We start from the raw sequence: 10,542 nt of genomic DNA, 5'->3' as shown, positions 1-10,542 counted from the left end.
TACCTTCAGTGACCACGGGGAGTAAAAGAGCAAAAAGAAAGCCTTTGAGTAATTGACAATACTTGAAAGATATGTTCGTTGTTTATTGTCTGTTGAGTCTGTAAGAGGCATTAGGCAAATAAATGTTTGAGGACGAGTAAGTGGATGGACATGTGAATAGGAAATCACAGGAAGTCACTGGAGAAGAAGGCATATTCCAAAAAGAAGAGCTTGACAGAAACTTTGTTGTGGTTGGCGAGTGCCTGCCAGCTGCCAAGGTCTTGTTGAATGTCACCATTCTAGCAAATTGCCAGACACATGTGCTGGTTTTCTGAAATACGCTTTTAGGCTCTTAGTATGAAGACCCTGTTAACAGTTACCAAATACCTGAGTCCTGCCTCAAGACAATATAGTCTGCTTCTCCAGACGGCATAAATGACGCTGTCAGAGAACATCAGTGGATGACTTTGAGGTTATGAAAATGTAGGACTTCAAAGCACAGATAACATTTTCATTCATAATTTCTTTTTTCCCATGAACATGTGGTACATGAAAAAAAGAAGGAAATATGGGAGGTGAACAGCTGGTTATGCAGATGGTGTTGAATTGAATTTGGATTTCTGTATCATGGCTTAAGTTTCTGGAATGCTAGGCTCTTGGCTAAGGGTAGAATTATTTCTCCAGGGACATGGAAGAATGTGTTTGCATGTAGGCTAACAGTCATGATTAAAGTGTTTCAAATGGAACATAATATTGCAGAAAATGTTTGAAGATTCAAAGCAACAGATCATTCCCCTAGATTCTCTAGGACTCCGTTGAATACTTTTCTAGCTTTCCTGTTTGATCCCCATTAGCACCTTCCAGTCCTTAACTCAGATTTGTCCTCACTTCTCACTTGGTCCTTTTCTTGGTCTTTTCCATAGTTAACTTGTTACGTCTGAACAAATCACTTCCTTTGCTTTCACCTCCTCTGTTTCCCAGAGATGCTATTTCATGTCCCTGTTAAAGCATGGGTTATTAACTTTTTGCTTACTTGTCTGTATCCATCACGAGGATGTGATCTTCCCGAGTAGGACATTTTGTATTATACATCCTGGTATTTTCAGGGATGAGACCAATGCCTGGCCTGTTTCAGGGGTTTCATAAATATTTGTTGAATGATAAATGCAAAATTAAATGAAGCAGTAAGTTTCTTTTTAGCTTAGTCAGGAAGAGTAGGCAGTCACCATTTGACTGTAGGCTATTTAGAAGAACAAAATGTTACAACTTGTTCTGGTTAAAGATCACCGAGCTCTCACAGTACATCAAATTTAATATTAACTGTGTCTTAAACTCTTTTCTAAAAATGTAGTAAAACCAGATTTTAATATTAGATGATGTTAGTCAAGACAGAGTGCTTAAGAATAATTTGCATTTAGAATTCAATTCCAAAAAATTCTTCCACATATATCATTCAAGTATTAAAACACTAACACTCAAAACGCATTGAAGAATGATAAAATGTAGGTCTTTTAAAAACAACTCCCTGGGAAAGGAAATAATTTGAAGGTTAAAAGAAAGAAAAACTATGTCTGCAACAGGCATAGATTCTAAAATCACTGGAACTTGTAAGTTATCAAAGGGTTTTTGTTTGTTTGTTTGTTTGTTTTACTGTCCCGCACATGTTAGTGTTGTGTTACTCTTTAACCCTTGGTAGGAAAGATGCGTACTTGGGAAAGTGTCTGAGAAAAAGGTTTTCAAGATGAGGGTTGTCAAAGTAAATGAAGAAGGAAGGACTTAGAAGGTAGGTTTACTCTTAGAAGAAGACTCTTTAAGTTGAGAGGGGGTATGAGATGAGAGAGAGAGTGACAAAGAGAATTCGAATTTATTAAGAATACACTTTATCTTAATGATCAAGCTAAATGTATTTTCAGAACCACAAGACCTAGAGCACTACCCTGAAGAAACTTTCTTCTGAAACACAAGATACAGTTTCTGTGAAATGACTTACTGATCATAGGGGCCATCTTATTCCAACCATATTTCCCCATAATCTGTACCAAAGAAAGTAACAGTTGACTAATAATTGTAGATTTGAGTATAGGAGCAGTTTTAATGTAAAGAAAAATTTGGAAGACACCATAGGGTTATGATGATGGAAGCCAACCGTGATGGATTCACCCTTACCTCCCTTTCATTTGAACAAGTCAAGGAAATACACAGAATCTAGGATTGAAAATATCTGCAATCTAGGAAAATTACTTATAATCTTCCAAACTTCAGAAGGAAGTTATAATAACCAGACACAAATGGTACATTGAGGCAGATGGTTGAACTGAGAATGGGGGAAGGGAAAAGAGACTGACTCATTGTACTGTGACTCCATTACATTCTCTGGCCAGAAGTGTGTGGTCATTTATCTACTCAGACTCAATACTTTTCTGAGAGCAAGAAAATTTCCACTCTCCACATTCTCCTACATTATTTCCCTTTCTAGCAATCAGTAGCCCAGAAATCCAAGAAAACTATACTATTGGAAACAAATATACACAGCGTATGGTGGTTTTCCACCTGGGGTAGATTGTTTCAGTAATACCACCCAATTTGTTCAAATCTCCCTGTAACCATTCCAGTAGACAGCACTTTCAAATCCTGAATCTGAGCACATGTGTCTTACCTTGGCCACTGGGACAATAGCAAATGCAACCCGACTTGAGACCTGACAAGTACTTTCTTGACTTGGATCCCAGAGACATCATGTTAAAATGCCCAAGCTAATAAATGAAACAAGATGGGATCTGCAGGGAGACAAACCATAAGAGACTCTTAATCTCACAAAACAAACTGAGGATTTCCAGGGGGAGGGGAGAGGGAGAGGTTAGTGGGGTTATGGACATTGGGGAAGGTGTGTGCTATGGTGAGTGCTGTGAAGTGTGTAAACCTGGCGATTCACAGACCTGTACCCCTGGGGCTAATAATACATTATACGTAAATTAAAAAATAAATAAAAATAAAAAATTATATAAAAGGGGAAAAAATAATAAAATGCCCAAGCTAGGCTGCTGGAAGGATGAGACAAGGAATGGAGGAAAATTAAGATACCTCAGCCGAACAACTGCCATCCAGCAGATTGACCACAGACACAGAGATGGGTAGAATTGGTCCAGACCTGAAGAAACATAATACACTCAGAAAATCACGAGCTAAATCCAGTGGTGGTGGTTTTAAGATGCTGTGTTGGGATGGTTTATTAGGCAGCAAAAGTCAAGCAATATGAATTCTGAAACATGAAATAGCATGGATCGTGGCAAGACAAACTATGTGCTGCACCTGGAATGTGTAAATGAGATGTGTCTAGGTAAACAAACATTCATTCCTTCAAACATGCGTTGAATGTATATTGTGTGCCTGACATCTTGCTGGAGACCCAGCCATGAGCAAAAGAAAGCAGGTTTTGAACTCGGTAGGCTTCAAGCAAAGAATCAGTAAGGTAACAAAAGCAATTTCAGAGAGTGATGAGGTGGTGAGAAGAATAACAATGAAAATATATAGGGAAATGAGAGGGATTGAGTTCATTGAAATGGTCAGGGAAAGCTTCCCTGAGAGGGTAGTCTGGGGGCCAAAATGGAACCACCTATTCAAGGATCTAGGGAACAGGATTTCCAGCAGAGGGCATAGCAAATGTAAGGACCCAAGGAACAAAAGTGTGTTGGAAGAATAGGAAAAAAGCCAGTGGAGCTGGGAGTTCATGAATCCGGAGACAGGGTGGCAGGAGTTGAGGTTGATGACATTGGCAGAAGCCCTGTTTTAAAGATCTTCTTGGCCATGGTAATAGTTTGGATTTTATTCTAAATATAACATAAAACCACTAATATCATTCAAGCATAAGAGTAACAGTGTTTGTATTTCATTACTGGAAGGCCACTCCCCTAGGCAGGTAAGTGGGAAAGCAGAGGAACCACTAAAAATGCTGTGTGATCATGGTGGCCAAGTCTATGGTGTTTTTGTCATTGTCGTTTTGGTCTTGTTTGTTTTGCTGGATGTAGTGATTAGACTCAAGTATTTTGAAGGTGGAACTATTAGCAAGCCAATTTATTAAATATGGATGTTGAGGGAGGAAAGGTGCAGCATGACCTCTTCTTAACTAACTACATCTGCCAAAACCCAGTTCTCAAGTAATGTCACATTCTGAGGTTTTGAGTGCATGTGGATTTGGGGAACCGCAGGAGGGGAGACACTATTCAACCCAGTACAAAATCCAAAACTTAGCTCAAAAAAATAGAGGACAAAATAAAACTTTATGAAACGACAAAGAAAATGAAACATTTTTAAGATGATAATATTTAAATCAATGGTTTTCACTTAATCAACAATGCAACAGCCAAGTTACTCTTGTGGAAATCAGAATCAAGGTAAGGAAATCTGTTATCACTGTTAGTAGTTATTTTTACCTGGAAATTTTGCCCAAATAAAATGTGAGATGGAAACATGTGTATATAAAATACATATAAATTTGATGGATAACAAAGAAGGTATATATGATATATAGCTTATAGAAGCATGCTATCTAAGACACTTTAGTAACATATTATATTATGTATTACTACCATCTATAGACACCACCAACTCTGCATCCTCCTTTCTAAAGTTATTAGTAGATGGTAATACTCTATACCAACAAAACACAATAGAATCAGCTATCCTTGTAACAAATAAGAATGCTATAAAGCGATAGGGTATAAAAGAATACAGAAAAATTCATCACTTCTCTATCTTCCTAAGTTTGAAAACACTGGAACTACCATTTTGGAAGAAATATAATTCACATTGGCAATAAAGTATGTATACCTGGTGTGTTATTTCTATGAAACATTGATTTTTTTTTCTGTTTATATACTTATCGATTGCAGAAACATGGAAAAACAAAAAGAAGTGGGATGCAAAAATCATAAATCCTATTCCTACTAGCATTTCCTCTTAATTTCTCTTTCCTCCCCCCACTTCACTAATTCACCCCAAACCTGTATCTATGTATAACAATGTGGATTAAATTTTTTTTAGATCTTTTTGTCAATAACTTAGAAGGGGCTGAGACATTTCCCTACTTGCAAGCTAACAATTTTTTCTGCCACAGTTGAATAGATGCTGGCTGAAGACGTAAGACTTCTGGCTCAGAGGGAAAAAACCCTGTTGGTCTTAGCAATAGCATAGCCAAGCACACAACTCTCACAGGGCAACACAAAGGGGCCCAGTGATGTCTGCACCTTGCACTGCAGACATCAACTACAAGCTTAGGAAACCTCCATCTTTTATTACAGCACTTTACTTGCCTGGACTTTTCCCCAGAGAGGGATGTGCTCTATATTATACTGAACAGTAAGCAAGCTTTTCCTTTGCTCCAGAAGGAGACACTGCTTCTATACTGCAAGGCTGTTTTCTATACAGATGTTCTTGAAAAGACATTCAAACAAGGCAGCCAGTGCTCACATATTGTGCAGAAATGAGACGCCCCCCTGAAAAAACCCCAAATCTAGTTTTTTAAAATCCAATTTTTAAACCAGTTCTTTTTCTCTACATAATTCTACACCTTTAATATGCTATCATATTCTAAGATCATATTTTTTTTTAAGATTTTATTTATTTATTTGACAGACAGAAGTCACAAGTAGGCAGAGAGACAGGCAGAGAGAGAGAGGAGGAAGCAGGTTCCATGCTGAGCAGAGAGCCCAATGTGGGGCTCAATTCCAGGACCCTGGGATCATGACCTGAGACAAAGGCAGAGGCTTAACCCCCTGAGCCACCCAGGTGCCCCTCTAAAATAGTATTAAGAATGATTCCAATTGCTCAATTGAGAAGGGTACTATGAATTTAACTTTATTTAGTACTACTTGAACTAGAAATGACTAAAATAACTAAGAGTTATTACCTTTATATTATTATGAAAAAAAATAATAACCAGGATATTGTGAGGTGACATAAAAACAATGCCAGTCATCACTCCTGGTTGCAGTAGTGGGTGTAGTGTTTATCATCTGCTGTAAAATTGATGGACTGCGAAGAAAGAGATTAGAAGTAACGAATTAAAGGATGCATTTTCAAATGTAGGCAGGGGAAAGTGGGAATGGTTTCTGAGAAAAAAGATCTCAATGGAAATGCCCATGAAGTATATCCCTTCATGGCAAGAACTTCCTGGACATTGGATCACTTAAATCAGGTAGAAGGACTGGTGCTGGGTATACCAGCTGTTCTGAGGATCAAAAATAGACCCAACATGGAACATCTACATTCAAGGCTACTGAGGAAGTGGTAAAGAATCTAGCCCACAGATGTCCCTACATCTGACCCCAAAGAGCCTGAGAATGGGCTTCTTTTTGAAGCATTTTATCAAGATTAAAAATACTCTGCCCACTTCCTCTACATTTTACCAGATTGAGTGTATCTATTTATAACTGTGCGATGAACACACAAACTATGTGTTTGTGCATAAAACGTTGTGATGAATAAATTTATAAGTGGAAAAATGCTGTGCCTCCGTTACTGTCGCTCTTTCTTCCCCGAAATCTCATTTTACAAAATAAGCTGCGGAAGGCTATTGGTTGTCGCTCAGGACTTCGCATCTTAAGCACCTGTGAGTGCATTTCCAGAGAACCAGAATGTCTACGACTCTGACTTTGTGGGAGGGGGACTCCTACAGCAGCTCTGTGGGGCCTTGTGGTTTCAAGTGCAAGCCCAGGAGCCAGGCTTCCAGAGTACAGATCTTGGCTCTGCCACATACCAGCTGGTGATCTGCATCTGACTACTTAAGCTTTCTGCCTCAGTTTCCTCAGCAAGAAATGGTGGCAGTAAACAAGCTTTCTTCACGGGATTGCCATAAGGATTAAGTCATCACAATGTCTAGCACCTAGTAACAGAACACACCTTTGCCTGCACAGCGGCTAGCTACTACCTTTACATACGGTAGAGGCAAGAAGCAAGGCATTGGTCATGGGTCATTGGTGTCAACGACTTTAGAAGTTATGGAGAAGTCATGCCGTGTTCACAGTCTGAGTCAGGGCAAGACTGTGCTATGAAGTCATTAGAAGCTGGTCGTCTGGCTTGACTGTTAGCCAGATGGTCTCAATTCAGAGACTGCCTGAAAATTTTTCTTTTACTAAGACTTTATTATTATTATTAATTTAGAGCCATTTAAGCTTCACAGCAAAAGGGAGGGGAAGTTACAGAAATTTCCTTTGTAGGGATGGCTGACAATACTGACTCCATATTAGGCTCTCCATCGTGTCTATGCCTATGCAATGCCCTTCCTTGGGGCGACATGTGCTAGGTCCCTTGGAGGTTACTGTATATCCTGACCAGAAGGCAGGAAGGCTTGTTCTCATCTTCCCTAAAGCTGTTGATAACTAGTAGAAATAACACAGTTCTTCCGCTCTCTCCCCACTGGTACACAGATTGCATCACTGTAGATAACTAGCAACCCCTCCCTCTATACAATCCAGACTTCCCAGAGAGCAGCTGCCTAGCAAGCACTGGACAGCACCTGACTGCCCAATCCACTCCCTGTTGTTGAGTTACCCTGAACAGAACTGTGTAAATGGTGTGGAGTGGCTTGCTTTGTGTTTTTTGGTCTCAAAGTGACTTCTTGGTGTGGAAGATGCTTTATAGCCCCTCCTCCACCTTCTAGCACATCTGCTCACACACTTGCAAGCCTCTCCTTTACCAACATCCCCCAGCAGAGTGATACATTTGTTAAAATGGATGAATCCGCATTCATATATCATTCTGGTTTGCAGAGTTAACATTCTCGGTGGTGTACATTCTGTGGGTTTGGACAGACTTATCATGACACAGTATCCATCACTACAATATCGGACAAGTATTTTCCCTGCCTTAAAAATCCTCTGGCTCTACTTACTCATCCTTTGCTTCTCTCCGACTTCTTGTCTTTTTTACCTTTCCCATAGTTTTGGTTTTTACAGCTTCCATAGTTTTACTGTTTCCCTAGTTTTGCTTTTGCTTTTTGCTTTTTACCACCCCCCCCCCCCTTTGGTGTGGAATCATACAGTATATAGCACTTTGAGTCTGGATTCTTTAACTTAAAAATATGCATTTAAGATTCCTCCATGTCTTTTCATGGCTTGGTAGCTCATTTCTTTTTAGCACTGAATAATATCCCATTGTCCAGAGATACTATAGTTTACTTCTCCACTCACCTACTGAAGGACATCTTGGATACGTCAAAGTTGTAGCAATTATGAATCAAGCTGTTATAAACACCCATGTGTAGATTTTTGTGTAGACATAAGTTTTCAATTCCTTTGGGTAAATACTAAGGAGCACGATTGCTGGATCATATGGCAAGAGTATGTTTGGTTTTGTTACAGAATTTTTTTTTCTCTGTCGGTGCTGAGAGGGTTGCCATCAGGGTTTTTCTTTTTTTTTTAAAGACTTTATTTATTTATTCGACAGGGAGAGGGTGACAGCTAGAGAGGGAACACGAGCAGGGAGAGTGGGAGAGGGAGGAGAAGCAGGCCTCCCGCTAAAGCAGAGAGCTCAATGTGGGACTTGATCCGAGGACCCGGGGGAGACCATGACCCAAGCCAAAGGCAGATGCCCAACCACTGAGCCACCCAGATGCCCCACCCATCAGAGTTTCTAAGTATAAGGGGTTTCCTGGGCTTGTTGGAGGGCTGTTTTAATCTGGTTAACCCTCCCTGGCTTGTCATCGGATCAGATCAGGTTTTTGTTACTATCTGTCCAAAGGATAGAGGGCTCCTACCAGGATAGTATAAGATCCTTTTAAGGGTGATTTCCTTGGGAGGTAGGAGGGTTGTGGCGTGCTTGTCCCTGCCTGCCTGCCTTCCAGCTATCCTTCCTCGGTTTTTTGTTTTTAAGATTTTATTTATTTATTTATTTGTCAGAGAGAGAGAGAGAGAACATAAGCAGGCAGAGCAGCAAGCAGAAGTAGAGAGAGAAGCAGGCTCCCCGCTGAGCAAGGGGCCTGATGTGGGACTCGATCCCAGGACCCTGGGATCATGACCTGAGCCAAAGCAGTGGCTTAAGCAACTGAGCCACCCAGGCATCCCTCATCAGTTTTTATAAGAAATTGCTCAACTCTCTTCCAGAATGGCTGTGCCATTTTGTACTGCCCCTAACAGTGAATGCGACTTCCCTTTGCTATACCTGCTCACAGGCATTTGGTGTTGCCAGTATTCTGGATTTTGACCATTTTAATAGATAATGTAGTGGAATCTCATTATTATTTTAATTTGCATTTCCGTATGCATTTGATGACATACGATGTTGAGCATATTTTCACATGCTTATTTGCCATCTATATATCTTTTTTGTGGGGTGTCTACTAAGGTCTTTATATTTTTCAGTTGGGCTGTTCATTTTCTTATTGTTGAGTTTTAAGAATTTGTGTATTTGGGGGGTGCCTGGGTGGCTCAGTGGGTTAAAGTCTCTGCCTTTGGCTCAGGTCATGATCCCAGGGTCCCGGGATCGAGCCCCGCATCAGGCTCTCTGCTCAGCAGGGAGCCTGCTTCCTCCTCTCTCTCTGCCTGCCTCTCTGCCTACTTGTGATCTCTGTCTGTCAAATAAACAAATAAAATCTTAAAAAAAAAATACTTTGTGTATTTGGGATAAACTCTTTATCAGATGGGTCTCATAAATATTTTCTCACAGTCTGTGGCTTGGTCTTCTCATTCTCTTAGCATTGCCTTTCAATGAGCAGAAGTTTTTAATTTTAATGAAGTCCAGCTTATCAGTTATTACTTTCATGGATCGTGTCTTTGGTGTTAAAAAGTCATGGTCATGTCAAATGTTATCCAGGTCTTCTGCCTATGTTATTTTGTTAGGTGTTTAATAGCTTTTCACTTTACATTTAGATCTATGATCCCTTTTGAGTTGATTTTTGTAAAGGATAATATGATTGTCTAGATATACTTTTTTTTTTTTTTTTTTTTTTGGTATGTGGCTGTCCAATTGTTTCATTGTTCAACCACTGTTGAAAAGACAATCTTTGCTTCCCTTCATTGTATTGCCTTTGCTGCTTTATCTTAGATCAGTTAACTGTATTTATGTGAATCTGCTTCTGTGTTCTCTATTCTGTCCCAGTGATTCTTCTGCCAATACCACACTGTCTTGATTGCTGTAGCTTTAAAGTAAGTCTCAAAGTCAGGTACTGTCATTCTTCCAACTTTGTTAATCTCATTCAGTATTGTGCTAGCTATTTCTTGAAATATTTCTTTGAGAGTATATCTCTGAAGACTTGCTTTTGCATCTTTAAAATATCTTACAAACACCTACGTGTTCCTCATGCATCGCCTTAAAAGAAGTGGGGTTACTATGTCCCTAATCATCTCAATCGCATCAATAAGCCTTACTCAAGTATGATAGGTATACAGAGTACAAAAATGGAAAAGTTTGAATTCTTAGACTCAAAGAATTTATATTGTATTAGGAAAGCTACTTGTATAAACATATGTTGCAATTCCAAGTGATAACTACAGAAATAATGATGACTCCTAGGTGTGGTGTGAAGGATCAGCTTCAGTGGATGAGGTCAGGCAAGGCTTGACTGATAAT

The sequence above is a fragment of the Mustela lutreola genome, chromosome 2 (genome assembly GCF_030435805.1).
Source record: "Mustela lutreola isolate mMusLut2 chromosome 2, mMusLut2.pri, whole genome shotgun sequence".
In the NCBI taxonomy this organism is placed as follows: domain Eukaryota; kingdom Metazoa; phylum Chordata; class Mammalia; order Carnivora; family Mustelidae; genus Mustela; species Mustela lutreola.
This window is presented reverse-complemented; position numbering follows the sequence as displayed.